The following is an 18663-nucleotide window of genomic DNA, read 5'->3' on the forward strand; positions in this document are numbered from 1 at the left end:
AAAATTGGATTTTAGGTTCCTACCCAACTAGACAAAACATTTTACCCTGACCAGCAACCAAGTCAGCCAGCGGGCTGTGTAACCAGAGCCGTTGGCATCTGTGCTGGAGGTACACAAGCGATTCGAGATCTCGTTTTGCTATTAACCTCCTAGATCTGGTAGCACTAGTCGTTTCTTCCTCATGCAACACGTGCTGCGTGAACGGGAGATTGACGATGTTTGACAGGTGTGCGCACACGGGGTTCGTCAATACACATCACCCGATCACCCGTCGTCGTCACGTTGGCTGTTGCTGCTGCCGGCGATGACAGTTACAGTTGTAGTTGGCGGTGAAAGCGCCGGTTGTACGCACCGGATAAAAACCGGCGAGTGTGTCTGGATTTCCTGTTCCTGACGAAAAACTGGTTCGTGATCACGCTGAAAGTGAAATAGTAAGAGCTACCCTACCACAGCGTACTGCTGCGCGCTCATTACGAACATCGCCGGGGTACACCGGCTGCACCGAGGCACAGGTGATGTAATGCAGGCTCTGTTATCTCTCACTGCGTGCCTACAAGTACGCGTGTGCACCGTACGTACTGGCGAGCACGAAATCGTTTCATCAAGTAAAAGGACGAACGTATTTTTGCCCTCTTAATGATTTCTCCTGCAATTCACTCAACGCGAAGTACCACTGGACTGGAAATCACTGGACATATATACACTACACATTAACCACTCACAAGAACCTTCACCATACAAGATGCCCACTTCATGCGGCATCCATTTTATGAGGTACTTTCAAACAAAATACCCGATTCTAACACCACCGCTGGCTGTTGCTTTGCGTTTCTGGTGAGGTCTTCTACCCGCACAACAGGTTTTGCTGGAGAATCACATGCAGGACCAGGAACTTGGCACTAAAACTCGGCGACGCAAACAAACGAATGCTCAATGCCGACGATATTGGGTTGTTGTATTGTTTTCTGCTGCGGGAGCCTCGCACTCGGTTCACTTTCACTTGACACCGACGGTTGTTGTTTGGGTTTTGCGTCCGAACCACCGCGCGCACAATAAAGCAGCGTACCGTTCCACCGTACTGCTTCCGTCTTCGATGTGAACGTTTCCCTATTTAGAAGATCGGTTGCTTCAAACGCCTTTCGTTAAGAACGGAATAATGCGCTCTGCTGAAGGCTGAGGCTACCCTCTTTATTTCTTGCTTTACTTCCTACTGGTTCAACTCTCGTGCTCTCGGGTGTGCGCTCTCAGCCGTATCGTCGTAACCCTTGGCTCGCCCAATGAACTTGGAACTCGCAGCAGAGAGTTTCGACTTAATTATATCGCTCGACGACGATCACCCTTACCACAACAAAGTTATGATGGCGAGGACATCTGACTGTGGCGTAGGAAGCACTAGCTAGCAGCAAGTAGATCTGGTCCGTGCGAATGTTTCCGTTCGACTGGTGACCGGTGGGAGTTCTGGAGCGCGCGCTCTAGCCAAGACGCGCACGCAGCAAGACTGAGACCGTAACACCCAGACCGCCTTAAGATGGACGGAAATGGACGGAAATGTCGGTGCCATAATTTGCAAGCGACTGTCCGTCCGACCGTGCCGGCCGGTTTGAAGGAACGTGTGCGCCTGTCATTAGGCAGCCGATCCCTATCGTGTGCGTGTGTGTGCGTTTTTGGTGGCATCCGTCCACCGTTTTTTTCTCTGCAGCCAGCGTCCTTTATGGGCGGTGTGTCGTTAAACCAGTGGCGGCAAAAACGAGATGGCATGCAGCCGGGGATGCGTCGGGACAGACGTCTGTGCCTATGCTCGGTCGGGCGACAGTGGTTCTAATCGCCGGCGGATGATCGTCGAAAGAGGTAAATGTACACATGACTCATGCGATCTGACTGCTTGCCGTGTGTGTGTGTGTGTGTTGGTGTGTGCTTCCAGAATAATATGCAAACGTTGTTCTTTTGCAGCTTAAAAGGCGGAAGATCGGGGGGAAGGGGACCCTAATGAATGTGTTTGTTATTGCACGCCACACCACGCCGAAAGGCTGGAAAGGCTCACTGCAGGCTGCAGCATTAATGGTGAATGGTGCACCGACTCGCAAAAGGCAACTGAAACGATGTGTCCGGGGAGGTATCAATTGCTGCAGATGGCAATAAAACCTGCCCATAAAACTGCTGGTGCAGACGGCTCTCTTCTGGCCAACATTCAGCAAGGCGGCATTGACTTCAGCGCACATTATAACTCGTCCAGCGTAATGATGCAGCGTCTTACAGCACACTAAAACGCATAGCGCGATGCGATAACGCGATGTGTGTCTCCCCCGGTGAGTCCCGTGCGTGGCCCTGAGGGGCATTGCTGTGTCGGTGGCTCACGCGAGAGAAGGTGCATCCCCATGCAATTGTCTAGTTGTTGGCGAAAACTTTCCCGCACGTCCATGTTTTTTTTTTTTTAATGGGAAGTGAAGTAATTGTAGGCTCCCTCGGTGTGTTCTGCTGGACGGATGACGGAAGACGGTGGGTCTAGGTCATTGGAGTAGGCAAGGTGGGCAAGGTGTAGTAGTAGCTGCGGGCCAGGGCGCTCTGACATGGGAGAATAGAACAGATTTAAATTGCATTAACGCAGCTTTTGGTGGAGGAGCCTGCTTACCAGCTAACACAGACAGGCATCGGATGATAGAAGACGCAAGACACCGATACCCGGGTGGGCCATCCAGTACACGTACGAGGTGTGAGAATTGTATTGTTCTAGCGATAAAATATGGTAGTTAGCGGTATCTACTTATGCTACGATCAGCAAACGCGGAGATGTGTTATACGCTAGCCCTGGGAGGAGGTACATATTAATGTCGTAAATACTCACTGCGGAGCAACTGTATAACTTGCTCCCAAGGGGGGGGGGAAGATCATCAGTGGAGGTGTTGTAAAATCCAAACTCCACTTTCGTAGCCCACTCTTAAGGTCAAACTTAAGTCCTACCCCCCTGTGTTCATGGACCAGTGCTCCATTCTTTTCCCGTGTCAAGACTAAACCCAGATCCGGTCGGTGGGCAACTTAACGCGTCCATTCATTCGTCGCGACGTTGCCTTCAAACGTCAAGATGTGCACACTGCTCTCTGACCTAAACCTTGTAAGAATGCATAAACACAGGTCGCGCTCGGTGGCACGACGTTCCGCGCCATATGCTTCCGTCTCCCAGCAAACGGGAAGTTCCTCCGATTCCGGCTCCGATGGTGGTGGTGGTGGCGTTTGTTTGTCGATCGAACGGCATGTAAAATATGGTCCAAAATCAACAAACTTCGCCAATGTTTTCATTTCTGAGTCGAGCCGTTGAGCACGTTTGAAGCGTTTTTCGCTTGCCCGGGGAGCTAATGTTTAACATGGCCGGCCAGGGTTGCTCGATATGGACAGTTGTTGGTATATGTTGTTTGTTGGTTGATCGAAAACGGTCAAAACTGTTTGGGGGAAGCGAGCGTCGTGTTGGTGCCTTGCCGATGACTAAGTAATGAGAGGAGTTCGTAGAATGTACGTACCCAAGTACCCAAGCGAGCCAGATGTGTTTGGCGATGATTAGGCCGTGCTGTTGTTTTACTGATGAAGTGTAAAGTGGCAGTTACTTGCAAATGGTCTACTCCACACCAAGCCTAGCTCACGAAACTCACGGCTAAGGTTAGCTGGGGCTTTGTTTTTCGCTTGCTCTACCAATGGTTTGGAAGCTTTCCATCCAAACGTATGCGCAATACAATACAGCACAGCGCAACTAGAAGGAGGAGGAAAGGCCTACACATCCGAAGCTGCAGATGAGCGCAAATGGTGGTAAATGTTGCGAATCTGTCACTTCTTTTCTAACCCGCGTACCGTATGCCCAAACCGAAATGGGTGTGTGAACCCGTTCGTTTCCTCATCGCCCGGAGGTCACAGCTTTGGAGCGGAGGTGCCGGTGGGCGTGCAAGGTTAGACGAGATTTCAAAGCTCTCAGGCTAGGCGGGTGCATTCCGAACGCTAGCAGCAGCTGGGCTTGGTGGCTGTTTGTGTTGTTTCGTGTTTTTTTTCGATTCTTTCTGCGGCGGAAAACTTGTTTTGCTGCTATGCCTTCGAATGTGGACAAAAGGTGTCTACTGCGCGCTCTTTTTTGAGTCAGCCCTCTGTGGCAGTTACAAGAATCGTTTGAATTTCCTAACGGAATGAAGCTTGACTTTCCACCAAACGGTTGGGATGTGCATGAATAATTGAGATGATTTACTACGAATATGGAACCGTTGGAATGCTGAAACAAGGAGAGAAACTTGGTGTTGGTTGTACAACCATCCTCCCGCCAGATGTCGTAAACCCTTCCCCCGTCCGAAGCACCGATATGTATGAGGTATGTGTCAACGTCAAGACACTTACCTCGATCTCTCCAGGTCCGGGTCCAGGTCTTGCGAGATGACGCTGGGTTTTGCTTACACGCGCTCGTTCCGCTTTAGAATGTCAATAAATCACGCCATTCTGTCGCCAACGGTCCGCGGCTCAGCTCACGGTGCCGGCGAAGTTGGGTTTGTTGGGTGGGTTTGTTTGGTATGTTTCTGAATCATGCACCCCCAAACGCACTCAACCATGGAACCGGAAGTTTGCGTGAGAGAGCAACCGAAAAACAACGCTGGCAATCGATGCTTGATCATGCACAGGTTGCGCGTTTGCGGTGCCCGGCCTTACCCTTTGACACACGGGGGGTTTTGGGTCACCTTATGGGTAGAATGCTACCAAACCGATCGGCTATTGGCAGTCACTGCTAAGGGGGGTTTGCTACCTCAGAGTGGGTCGCTTGATCGGAAGGTTATGTGATTGATGAACTGACCTACTCAGTACGGGACGGACGGTTGCGCTTCGATTCGTGTGTACGGAGGAATTGAGAAGGGAAGCTCAACTTTGGGGCTGTTTGCATACGCGCAGACCGGGTGATGATGATGATGATGCGCTTGTTTGACGTAGATGACGGTCCCAAGCTGCGCGTAGAATGGGATGGAACCGATCAGCTCTGGCAGGCGCGGGAGCAGCAGAGCCCATCTAAAGAAGATTGCTACCTACCGTCATTGTGCGCAGCACGAAGAGATGGAACGCCGATTTGTAATTGTCCAATTCTGAAATGAAGTACTTTGCTTGCTGCTGCCCACCGCGAAGGAAATTGGACCATTTGATGAGGATGAGTCGATTCAAAAATCGTTCGATGTTCGTTTGGTAGCTACGTTTTAGTGGTCTGTAATTTTGCACTCAACCTGAGCTCAAGGTGAGTTCTTTCCTCAAAAATAGATGACTCCCGCGTACTACACGTCGTGCAGGGTTTTCACAACAAAATGTTCAGAACGAAGCTGAAGTATCAACTCCCAAAACAGTTCGAGGGAATTACAAAAGGTATGTTGCAATTGATGCAAAAGTAAATGGTACGCTCACCTGATCAAATAACACGCTTTGGGCGTCATCACGCGCCCGTCATTTAAAAGCATAATTTGTTATACACCTTGAACGGGTTGGGGGTACGGATTGCAGGGCTTTACTGCGGCCTACTGGTTGGTATTTCATTTTAATGTTATCACCTGCCTGACCTTGATCGTCATTTGAATGTTACAGTCCTCGGCGCTAGCGCGTGTGAGCGCGTGTTGAATGATTTATGAAGCGCCGTTCGAGTGGTGAAACGGAAAGTATCTCTCCCTGTGCTCCCTGTGCTGATTGCCATGGGTGTGGGGGCGAATACGTATCACGGGATTGCGTGGGGATCGCGGCATTGCGGCAACAAAACGGCCAGAACGTGCCCCGGTTTTGGGTGACACGGAGACCGGCAGAAAGTGGTGCAATGCGAGCGCAAGTGGTCGTTGTGCATTCTGCGTTGCGTCTGGAAGACATTTTGCATGCAAAAAGGCACCCATTACACACACACACACACACACTCAAGCTGACCATGGGTCAGCGGCACTCGTTCGTGAAGGTTTTGCCGGCTAGGGAAGACAGAGAGTAAACTCGAGAAGTCATCAAGCGGCGACTACTCCCGGGCTGGGTCGTGTTATCCCGCGGGAAGGAACAATTGAAGGAGCGCACTGGGCGGGTACGGGCACGACGGGCAAACGGGGGTGTAATGAGCGTCTGAATTGATTTACTTTTCCCAGAGGCTGTTCGTCTTGACTGCGAGACGACGCGACCGTTGATGCAAACCAACGTCCTCGCGTCTCGCTGCGGTTTTGCATTTTGCAGCACGCCATTGCTCACGCCATTGCGCGGGGCGTGATTGAATGTTTGGCGTGCAATTGTAGCCTGGCATCTTTTCCATTTGTCCCGCGGCTCAAGTGTCACACATACACATACACAGAGGGGGTTGGGTTTTGAGGGATTGAGGGAAGCAAGACTAGCTCGAGAGTGGATGAATGTGACGTGGCAGACACTGATTGAAATTATAATCATCTCATTAGATCGTATTGACTGATTGTAACAGAGCCCCCGGGGGATGTAAGAGCGAACGATGATTACAGTGCTTGCTAATTAATCATAGATATTTGTGTCCCGCCTGTGTCAAGGGGCAGTTTGAGAGTAATTTTCGACTCTAAGTAAGTTTGTCACTGTGCTTTGTGATCGCTGCCCCAGCTGGGAGGACAAATATGGGGAATTATCTTCAAAGGTTTAAAACGAAACGTGTCTTAAGATCACTTAACAGGTTAACGGATCGCGTGATCGACGGAAGTCATTAATCTTCATAATGATAAACAACACAAAAAGGGAGATGTAAATTGGACACACTCAGCACAGTCAATCGAAAGGATACTCGCAACGGCTAAGATGAAGCTTAATTAAAGGTTTCCAGGGGCAGGAACACCCCCCTCCCCCCTTGGGCAAAGTTACAAAAACCAAGGAATCGAACCAAGTTCCAACAGTTGTCATTATTTAATTTATTTAAATCGTTTTCATTTGAAGGATACCGGATCGCGCTCGGGGACGTTGATGGACGTGAGGGCTGTGCGTGATCGTGCGTGCGTGTGTGTGGGAACAAGCATGTAGCATTGAGCTTGTACGGAATATTGATTTGCCTACCTTACAAGTGCAGCTGAACCAATGGTCCAGCTTTAAGTGGATGACTGGCGCAATCGTTCCTGATTCTGGTTGGCGGTAGGCACCCGTGTGCTCCTTAATCCGTCAAGATAGTCCACGAGAGGACGTACCTACACTAGAACTCTAAAGGCACTTGTGTGCTGCAAGAAAAATAGCTTCCTCGGAGGTGAATGGAGCTACGGCTCTACGACAAAAAAACCGCGTTCATGCCCTCGGTGCCGGTCGCGCCCGTGGTTGAGTGTCGAGTGTTTGGGGTGAGTGCACTGGCCTGGCAGCAATACCTTCAGAGTGAAGGTGATCCCCACTTCGCGCCGACTGGTTTTGCAGACATCTTTCGGTGCGTTACCTTTACCGTCTCTCTAATCGATCAACTTTAGCACCGGATTCGTCGCTGTCGTTGTGCAGTGTAGATCCACCGAACGCAACCGTTGCGTCACGCCGATCGGTCGGTTTCGCGTGGAGGCTGACTTGGCGGCAGTACAATAAGCATTCGTCAGCAGTGTTGTGTCGTGTTACAAGTTGATGTTTTTTTTGTACTTCCAACGCGATCGTAGCACGCTCCGGATCGCGGCAGACAAACATAAAAGGGCAACGGCGTGTGCAAGCGACGAACCCACCCCATGCTTGGGTAGTCAACAGTCCCAAACACTCCCATCTTAAGATACAACCACACACATAGAGGTTGCATAGAGGTGCCAGTGTGTAACCTTTCATCAAATTCTTTACAAAGCAATCCGCAATCCGAATCGCAAACTGGGCCCCCTATTAATGTTTGATGATGGAAGCCGTAAATGTGGGTGAAATCCGACCAAGCTGCGTTGCTACTTCCCTTGAGCGAACAATCTTTCCAAGCGAAGGCTTCTTCACTGTTGCGAAGGTGCCCAAAATGCTTTCGGATGGGCTTGAAAAGTCTCGCTCCCCCCCCCTCCCTCCACTGCTCCGGAGATAGGCTATTAGCATTTTTGATTTGGAGGCCTTTGTCGCTTTGTCTGTGTGATGAACCATCAAAGCGATGCACCAGCCAAGACGCTCCAGCATATTTCAAAGCCACTAGGTCAACGAGCCTAACCGGCAGTTGTGGGTGAGTTTGGCACTGTGCGGTTGGGCGAGATTAGCGTGCGTAAATTTGTGCACCATTCGTTTTGGGGCGCTTTTCGCGCCGAGCCAACGCGCGTGCCGATGGCGCGCGTGGGATGAACTACATTTCCGTTTCGCCCGTTTCGCGCTTTCCTTCCGGGTGGGGTTGCTTGGTTGCTTGTTAGAAAAATTAGTGCGAAAATAATTCATTCTTCCGGCACACGATTGTTCTCAGACCGATAGCCGGTAACGGTATTTGGCAATAATCCAAATCAGATCTCGCCGAGCACTCTGGTGCGATAATAAGGTGGGTGAAGGGTTTTTTTCGTTCGTGTATAAGGGAAACGAGTATGAGGAAGAAGTGGGAGATGTGTGCTTTCACTACTACAAACAATGTCTGTAAAAGTTGTAAATGTTGTGTGTAAAATCCAGCTAGCCTAAATATTAAGCCGTAGCTGGATAAAATCTGAGTTTTTGTTGTTAAATAAGCCAAAGAGGATTAACTTTTTCCGTGCCATTGATCATGTAGCTTATGTTGTGTTCGTACAATATACTATGATATATGATCAGCGGGCACATCTTAACGTTTGCAATCTTTTTTCGCACTAGCAAGGATTTAATAACTTCGAGGATTATTAAATGTTAATTGTTAAATGGTCTTACATTTAAGACCATTCTATTCCACAAAAACTTCCTTTCCAAAGCCTCAACTTGCGAGTCTCGAGCCTCAGGGATGACCTAACGACGGCTGTTTTCGTTAAAGTCTTGCCGCCGCGAAGCACCGTTTCTGGCTGAACGGTTCCCTGGCCGGGTGGAATGCGTCCACCCACGGATGTTTTTCCTCGCTCGCCGTTCAGTGTTTCGCACGTCCAAAATGCATAAAGTGCTACCTCTGTTTGTCACCGGAGCTCTACCACCATCAACACAAACCAAGCAACTGGAAACGGAGCAGAACCGCAGCACGTACCACTGTCGACGCCTGTCTTTGGCGTGCTGTTTGCTCCTCTCCTTCCCCCCCCCCCCCAGCTCATTCTTCAAGGGCAAAGTGCGCAGCAAAGTTAGGTGACACTTTGGTAGGCAATTCGGGCTATGACATAAGCGTTTCTTTTCATTCACGGTGTTGCATTAGAGGAGGAAAAAAGGGAAGTAACAACAGCAGAAAAAAACAAAAAACGGAACCAAAACAAAAAACCTCGAACGTGTTTGTGTTGCGTGGCTGATGAGGGAGGGCTTACTGATTACTGGGCGAGTGTGTGCGGAGAGTGTGCTGGAGTGCGAATTAGTTTGCACCGAACAAAACCCGAGCCCGAGCTTATGATGTAAGTTCACCCGACCTCTTACCGCGCGGGAGAGAGAGTGTTAACAGCAAACGAGCAAATTCGCGACGGGGATGCATTTATGTAAAGCAGGCAGGCAGTGATTTGCAGCAATGAGTGTGGCGAGAAATTAAACACAAAAACCAAACCCTCCCAACTGAGCGCCCAAATCGGCCCAACGGCGGTAAACAACGGCGAAGGGAAGCTGGGAGGAGATTGCGCGAGATAGATGTTGCCACCATCGATGGGTGGTGCACAATGTTATCTCGTTGCAGAGAGCATATGTGTAAACACACACAGAAACCCGCCGGGAGAGGTGGCGGCGGGCCCAAACCGGACTGAAAAGCCATTCTTCTCTGCACAAACACGCCGTGACGCTTGCAGCTGACCGATTTTCCACACAAACCGTCAAGGGGCAGGGCTGAATAGGAGTTCCAGAAGGTACTGATATGTCTAAGGCGCTTCGTACCCTCTCTCGCTCTCTGTGTCTCTCGTTGTTTCCTCTTGTTTTCCTAACCCTCTTTAGTACAGGCGAGATTCAGATAGAGCCCGCAAAAAAAACAGGGGATGATGATGCGTAATAAGCCGCGTTGTTTTTTTTTTGTGTGTGCATTGCTTTTAACCCCCCATACTCTCCCCTCGGGACTGCCATCACAATAGAGGAAAAACGGTTTAAAATTGCATTCCGATCGCGCAATCGCATCGTAACGCCGAGCTCCACGGTTCATTTTCGCAAATATGATAATTTCTTTATTGCAGAGAAGAAAAAAAAACCCAACATCGGAATGCGCGTGATTTGCACCCGGGTAAATATGACTGGAAGCTTTCCTCTCAGTCCCCCACTTCTTCTTCGTATGCATGTCGGAGATGCATCAGATGAGGCAAAAGCTCGCCGAGGAAGCGACAGGCAGACACAGGCAGACAAATTAAAGTGACGCGTGCCGCTGCCATACCGCTGCGCACACACTCCGTGTGTTAGTGTGTCTAATCGCACACCGAGGGAGGGAGGGGTTGAACAGATCTTTTCTTTCGGCTAGTCATCGCCCCATCAGCAACGTCTTGCCTCGGTGTATGCAAACAGGCGCACTGTGAGCTTTTAATTGCTGCGCCGCGCGCGAGAAAGGAAGGAGGAGTAGCTAGCGCCACCGACTGCTTGCCATCAATCGCAGTTTCTTTGCAGTAGCAAAGCAAAGAAAAAAAAGGTCGATCGATCGATCAGATCGAACCAATCTCTAGGTCTTGGTGGCATAATCGATGCCGCCGTCAGCTGCGTTGCACCGAGAATTGAAGCGCGCCCGGCGCACGGTTTTTTGCTGTGCCCACACGTTAGCCGGAGTAACGTGTTACGTTACCGGATCGATAATGGATGCAATCGTGGGGGAAGGGAAGGAGATGTTTTCGTTTTGTTTTTGCAATTTTTTTGCAGCGAGATTCAGTGTGAAGTAATGGGTGTATGGTAATGATATAGATTACGACGAATTATCCCAAATCAATCAATGATCGGTGTGCTGGGTGGAGAATAATTAGCTTCGTGATTTATCTAATTATTTATTTAACACTTTAAGGAAAAGGAAATCGTTAAATATATTGATGAAATCAATCTTCACAAAAATAGAAACGGGTACGACACGATATTAGGTAATTCTGAAGTGCCTTTCACAGTCGCTCCTTAACAGCAGATTATGATTGATTGCAAGTGTGAAATATTTCAGTGAACGTTTATTCTTCCCAACACTGTTCAAAGTTTAAAAAAATCCCTCTCCTCTGTATCCATCGGGCGGCAATAAACTTGCTGTCGCTGATGCCTGGCGGACACACCCGAGGGCCGGTACCGAAACGTGAACCGTTCGCCTATCGGTATGGCGAGATTTAATTAGCTTGCTAACGGATGGTGTCGCCACGCACGTTGCACCTATCCTGCCATCTATGTAGTATACCGTCCATGACCGCACACACACAAACACACGCACGCGCGTAGAAACGTACGCAAGATGAAAGTAAAAGTGAACTAACTCCTACGGGTTTGCAAAAGCACGGCACGGTCGTTCAAGTCTCCCAAGCAAGGAGAGCAACTTTACCAGCAACTTACTTTGCTGCTGCTGCTGCAGCGCTCTCGTTGCAAATGGTTTGCGGTTGGTAGGGAGGGCGGGAGAGACAGTGGTGGTTTGGTGGTTTAGCGCAGTTGAATTTCCACCCGAAGGCAGTACAGCAGCGGCCGCCACGCCTTAGGCGCCCTCCAGCAAACCTTTTGCACTCTATGTGGTGGTACCCGGGGGCCATGTGTCAAACACTCACACTCGCGTCTCGGTATAGGTCGGTTGCAATTGTCACACGTCTGGCCCGAAATAGTGTCTCGCCTGGTGCGTTGTGGCTTGTTGTTCTCTTTCTTTTTTTTTTTTGGCACGAGCGCGAATCCCATTAGCAGCCGCTAACGGCTGGACGCGCAGTCGGGTAATTACCATGGGCGTTGTAATTGAATTAGCGACAGCATCTCAACGCTGCCGTTCTCTGTCCCGACCGATCGTTTGCCTGGCACATTGTCCGCTATCACCCCGTGATGTGATGGTGAGGTCGAGAAAATGACAACGACGGGCGAAGCAAAGAGTGACGCTCTCTACGTTCGCTTCACCAGGTGACACCGGGTGATCCGTTTCATAATTTATAAGCTCTCGGCCCCACCCCTGCGGGGGATTTGTAATTAAAACAATTAAAAACCATCGGTATCATCCTGGGAACGGTTCGGCTCGTGCCGCAAACGGAGTCTGACCGAACGTTCGGTGTAGGAGAAGCGGTAAAGTAGCAACGGTTTTTTGGTTGCTGTTGTTGTTGTTGTTGGGAGGCAAGCAAGGCGAATCTGCTCAGTCAGGTGGATATTAAGAAGTTATCTATCTAACGCATCACAACGGTAACGACTGGGGGTGTTTGGTTGGGACGATGTCACCGATGCATCTTTGTGTGGCCCGTTGCGATAATGCGCGCCGGCAAGGGTGATGCTGCTATCTGTTTGACAAATTGTGGCCCAGGGTGGCTGGTACAAGCCTCTGGTACCCATTTATTATACCAACCCATTGAGTAATGTGAAGCGTTATCTTCCCACTTGAAAAGGTAATCTTTTCTCAACCCTTTGCTTAAGCACACGCAACGCGCGTAAGGGAGAAGATAGACAAGAATCGCCCGCAGGAATGAAAAACGAAAGACTTCAATGCCTGGGATTGCCGTCGCGCAGCGCAGAAGACGCGCAAGCGACGAACCCTCTCCGCTCTGGGTCGCTTCTCGTGACCGTGGCCGTTCGGAGTCGAGGAATGCATTCGCGAATTCGCAGAAAATCCGTACAGCGACGGAACTTTCAGGCCCGATCGTGCCCATTACTCAGCTCAAGGACACGTCACCGCCGCAGGTAGAAACATGATCCTGGGACACGGCGTAAATTGACGCGAGACGGGAGATGCCGTGCCTCAGCAGGACTAATCGCGGTGTAAATTGAACGCCGTTGCGTTTTCCAAAGGATTAGCTCGTCCGTGCGGTAGCCATCCTGCGGGAATAGCTCGTTCGATAAGTTATGATCCCTTTCCTGAAGCGTCCAGAAAATGCGTCGCTTAATAAGCTGCACATGGGGAGATGGCACACTTCTCGGAAACCAGCACGGAAGGGATGTGTCGGACCTAACCGTGCAACCAGGAATGATGAGATAGTGGGGGAAAGAAGAACAAAATAAACATTGCTAAAAATGTGCTCTCCTCAAAAAAAAAAAAAACGAGCACAACCGAATGACTTGCGACAAGGCCACGCAACACGCAGGCCGAGACCGGGGCGAGTGCGTTGTGTGTGTGTTTCGTTCCCATAATCTTGCCTTAGTCATCAGCTTCGTTACGGCTCACGTGATTGGAATTCGAGACGAATTTCGAACAGTCTGCAATACGCTGGATGCGATTTGTGTGTTTTTTTTTTGTTTCTTTTTCGTTTTTTGGGGATTGTGTGCGAGACATAACGAGAACGAACGCGGGAGGAAGAAGCAGCCAAACCCCCGGCACTGGCCTCTCTAACGCAACGTGTTGTCCGGCCGTCCGGAGTGCCGGGCCGCCGCGCCAGCATTACATCATCATCGTACCGAGCCCCAGACGGGGTATTATTGACGAGCTCGGCTGTGTACGCAGCCATTTGAATAGAAGTGTTGATTTATTGAAGAAATCCGTGAAGGCATCGGAAGAGCCTCAGCCCCGCCCAGGTCCTGCGCGCGTTTGCCGTTCGGCTCGATAAAGGTAGAATAATATTATTGCGTTCGTTCTGAGGCGAATTAATTTTTGCCGTTCGGTGTCCAATGTTCGAATGGCCACCGTGCGCCGCGGGTTTGCTGCGTTCCTTTCCCTGGCGGAGGTACGGAGAGTACGAGCGTTTATTCTAACGGCGGTGGTACTTACGGAATATTTTAACCCAACGAGCAGGGAATCATGCTGCGATGGCAGAAGTCATCGAATGGAAGGGCTGGCGGGAAAATGGGGAAAGAGAACGAAATAAATTAGTCTGATGGGCGCTGCATGTAAAGTGGCGATGGCAGGGTGGTATTTCTCTAATGAGAAATTGTTCCCTCAGCATAAGCGATTGTGAATGAATTGCTATTTAATTAGATATTATGTTTTTCTCCGCTGTAATTGCACGCTTTTTATGGTTCGCTTAAGTGCGCTAATCTTCACACAATTTGAATAGAATTTTGCCAAAATTCAGCAACTAAATGAGCAGCATTATGGAAATAGATTCCGGCAGGAGATTCCAAGTATTTGTATTTCTTATGCAACAAAGCATAGATTTTATAACCCTGACTAAATGGAAACGTACATCCAGAACACCACCACTTATTCCCATTTACCGTAAACCTCTTGAAGCTGGTTTGTTTCCCCCAATCTATACACCAATATCAATATTTCTCAAACCGAATTTCACCAAATCTCTCAGCACCAGCGCGAGAGTGACGCGAAGATAAACAAAGAAGAAGGTCATCCTCATTGGTGATGCAATGGCAGCGCGACGGCAAACGCATCTGCCGCTTGCGTTCCTAACATACCGATTAAAACCCAACCAAACAGCCAGCCAACCGGCTAGGAATGTCAACGTTTCTCCCCAAACGATCTGTCCCTCACCTTTTGACACCCGAGACAACCAACCCGAAGTGCGGGGAGTGCGTATTCGGAACATCGGAACATCAAAATCTTAACGGAAAACTTGTTTGGTGTGTTTGAGTGTGTATGTGTGTGTGTGTTTATTTTGAACTATTGGCACCCACTCAACCCACAACGGCCAATCTGAACCCGACGGCGGTGGGCAGCTGGATCGTGTACGGTACGGTGCAAAATGTTATCCGACGTTGATTTGTTTCTATCTCTCGGGCTCTATGGTGTTCAGGGTTTCGTGGCTTGCTCACTGTCTTAGAAAGCACACCAGTTTGTGAGGTATAGAGCACACACACACACGGCCGTACGATCCACGATCGTCATGGAAGCGTCATCGATCCGCAATCGCGTCTTCTCGCTGTCCCGTTGCCGGTCGTCGATATTGATGATCATAATCACCACAAACATGGGACCAAGAGAGGATTGAGTTGGGAGTGTGGGAGGGACAAGGGATTGGCTCATTTGAATACTGCCACCATCGCACACACACGCGCGCGCGCGTGTGCATACTGTCCCATCCCAGTTGAACGGTTTTCCACTTTCCGTACACACCGAACGGCACTCCCAGCTGCCGACAGTGCGTTTACCTCATCCGCGGCAGGCATTTTTATGATTCGCGTCCCTTGCCTTTTACCCCTTTCTTCGCTGTATCACACACACACACACACTTCCGGCCGGTCCAAAGTGTACCCCGTTGGATGGAGGGTTGAGGACGGCTAACTGTAAATTGAGCATAGGTACAAACGAACGAAACGGCCGGAGGATCGCCTCTTGCTTAGCAGTAACATAAAAATGCCTTCTAATTCTGATTCATATAAAGGTCACAGACCGCCCCGTCGCACACCCCCCCCCTCCCCCACCCAAGCATGTTTGTTGATCGGTGGGTCTCGACCCGATCGACCGGTCGAAAAGAACAAAAATCCCTTACTCATGCTGATCGATTCCGTTGCCCTGGTTGCGCTGGTGCGATCCCTCGATCTCGCGTTGAACTCTATTCCTGGACATGTAGAATAGCGGCCAAAGGGGGCAGGGTTATGGGGTGGTGGGTAGGGCACGGGCAAAGAACGCCCGAACCGCTGGTTATGACTGCCGTTTCGCAAAAAAAGTGTTTTGCGATTCAATAATGGATTGGTTATTAAATTAAACAAAACGAAGAAAAGCTTCTAAAGCACAGTGCGCCAAACTGAGCTGATGTACGCCCTCTGCCAGGGGCCACTGGTCGTGTAGTGCCAACTCATCCCTCGTCGACTTCATTCTCTAACACTGGCAAAAGGTTCATTCATGCACGGTGTAAGATGGTGTGGTCTAGTTTTTGGTTAAAATTGGCGCTTTCCTTCGATGCAGGGTGGAGTGTGGTGCAAAATCCAATCGCAATCTCTCGTGTTTAGCAGTGCGAAGGGCAGTACAGTTAGCCGATGAGCCTTTTGTGCAATTGGGAGGCTGCTGTTTCAGCAATCCTCCCGCCTGGTGGGAACACAGCTTACGGAGTCGTCCGATCGTTTTCTGCTCAGCGATTCTTATTGCACAAAAACAAAACGAAAAAATAGCGCAAAATGATGAGCTGAAATCGGTTGCTCGTTTGGACAGTTTCATGCCCCAAACCGGTACAACTGATTACATTTTAACGGAAACTACTCAGCTCGCCTTTATTTGTCGGCTTTTTTGTTTTCATTTAGGAAAGCGAACAACAGTTTTTAGTGTTTTTTCGTGACTTGTTTTGGATGTTTGCTTCTAGAATGTCGTCGAATGAGTACACCGATGCTGAAGTTATGAACCCCGCTTGCCTGTGTCGATAGAAGAGACTCATTAAAAATCACTTCCCTGCTAGACAGGCCTCTCTCTCTCTCTCTCTCTCTCTCTCTCTCTCTCTTATGCTCATTCTAGAGGTGAGAATGTGATTCTTCTTCTGCGCCCAGTTGAACATATCATTGGATGGTAATAAAAAAAGGTGCGAGAGACAAACACTCGAGGCTAGGCAAAAAACAGTCACTTTTCTAGGATGATGTTTGCGCTCCTCAAAATGGCTGAACGACCTTCAGACCGGTTGGCAGGTTGGCGCTTTATGCAGATTGGGGTCTCAGTTTCAGCCGCAAAATCCCGTCGTGTCATCGCGAAAGTTCGATTTTGTGAGTTTGAGGCGTTTAGTGCGAAACTTCTCTCGTGAGATTACAACCTGGGCAAAACCTACCTAAGGGATTGGAATATTTTCCTCAGGTGAAAGACACACGTACGGAGCAAAAATCCCCACGTGAGCTTCCCAACGCTCTAGGAGAGGAGAACTTCCAAGCTGAACTGCGTATCTCACCTACGCCATGTTACGCTCAATTTGAATATTCAATGTACTATGACTCCCCTCCACTATGATTAAAACTGGCGCGGATGGCGAGACTGTCGCGAAGGAATCTCGTATGGTGGGCGGCATTGGTACGCGTGAGTAAGTGGACCTTACCGTGTGTGTGTGTGTTTTGGTAAACCGGACCACTTTGCTCGGTCGGCTGGAAATCCTTGCCGGAGGAGAATCGAATCGTCATCGGGGACGGCAAAAACGTTATTGATTCGTTGTGCAATCGGTGGCGTGCGTTACGTTGTGCATGGTTGATCAGCCCGGTTTGGATTGTTGTTTGGGTTTGATTGAACAAAACAGGTGGATGGATAAGTATCTGTGGTTACAGGAGCATTAGAAGGTGTTTTTGTGCTGTATTACGTATTACTCATGAACGTTTTTAGGGATTAGAATTGAACCGAACGTCAGAATCGTGGGTTTTTTGTTCTGGATTTACCAATACAGGGCAGTATTACGTATCAAAAATCCCCATTGCTGCATGTTTTTTGATACCCTGTGGGATGTATTTTTCATTCAAAACTGTAGACCCCATCCTATACTAATGGATTTTCCATGTGACGAAGGTTCAGATTCAAATCAGATCGAATGATCTTCATTCTCCAACAAGATAAAGCATGTTTTTAAGTTAAACACGTGTCCAACGATGTCAAAATATGTCACCAACGATCATTCCATCCACTTCCATCTTGTCGGCTCTGCTTCTAATTGAATCGACGGATACATTAAGCCCAGCAACACACCGATCAACTATGGTCGCACATTCCTCAAACTTTATCGACGCGTTGCAACACAACGCCGACAGTCGGAGTGGAGTGAAATATGGCGAGCAAAAGCCGTACAACCTGCAGGCGCTGCAGCTAGAGCGCAAGTTGCACTCGCGACTTGTTCTACCGCCGCGTTCCTGGCGCCCGATTGTGCAACGAAAGTCGGGAACGGGCGCCCGCCACCCACCTTGCCGTAATTGATACGGTTTTCGCTTTCCACCAGGGCAGGTGAAACCTGTCCGCGACACTAACTTGCCACTGCCACCATTTATCCTACCTAATAAGCGTGAATGTGCTGCCGCAAAAGGAAACGCTCCTGCCCCTTAGGCAAGGGCGATGTGTAGACCCTTAGGGGTCTCTCTTTCGCGCGCGAGCAGTTCGTTTTGCTGGAGGTGATTCCAAGGGGAGTGTTGTGTGTGTTCATGCTATATTCTCGAGCAATTTTGGCCATTTTTAGCGAGCGCTCTTTACAGCCTGTTGCACGACGGTTGCTTACGGTTAATTGGGTACACCGGAATGTGGTGACACGTGGTGACCACGCTACCGGGGCGCCAGCTGTTGAGCGGCTGCTGTGGGTGTTGTTTGGGTTGCCCGGTAAGTCGAGTCGGGTTTAAAGTGACTTGTTGTGGCTTTTAATTTCCAATTTCAACACATCGCGTAATGCGCGCAACCTTGCCGCAACGTTCGGGAGAGCGGATTCGCGCGCAGCGCTGGGACAAGATAAATGAGATGCACAGCCACACAGCGTCGTCCGGTGTGTTCGCAGCATCAAAGACACGCGGTGCGGGGGTTAATGCGATCATAACACTGGCACTGGAGGCTACCCCCCGCGGGGGGGTCTATTTTCACTCGATTTGACATATGCTGATGATGGTTGATGAGCCTTTTCGAAAGCAATTAGAGTGTCGTGATAGCTGCTGCCGAGCTACGCTTGTCCGGGTCTG

The 18663-nt window shown here is 49.6% G+C and overlaps 1 protein-coding gene across 4 annotated transcripts in view; it reads right to left on the reverse strand.

The window, feature by feature from the left end:
- Positions 1 to 18663, reverse strand: part of LOC120897325 (mucin-5AC-like) — a 38732-nt gene that overhangs the window by 12673 nt on the left and 7396 nt on the right. For 3 of the 4 annotated variants that reach the window (XM_040302129.1, XM_040302126.1, XM_040302127.1), the window contains exon 3: positions 13865 to 13928. The gene's annotated coding sequence lies outside the window, so the exon portion shown is untranslated. Of the gene's footprint in view, positions 1 to 1343; positions 1454 to 13864; positions 13929 to 18663 lie in introns of those variants that run through there. The other variant, XM_040302128.1, reaches the window with a different exon arrangement.

Source organism: Anopheles arabiensis, chromosome 2, assembly GCF_016920715.1.
Source record: "Anopheles arabiensis isolate DONGOLA chromosome 2, AaraD3, whole genome shotgun sequence".
Classification (NCBI taxonomy): domain Eukaryota; kingdom Metazoa; phylum Arthropoda; class Insecta; order Diptera; family Culicidae; genus Anopheles; species Anopheles arabiensis.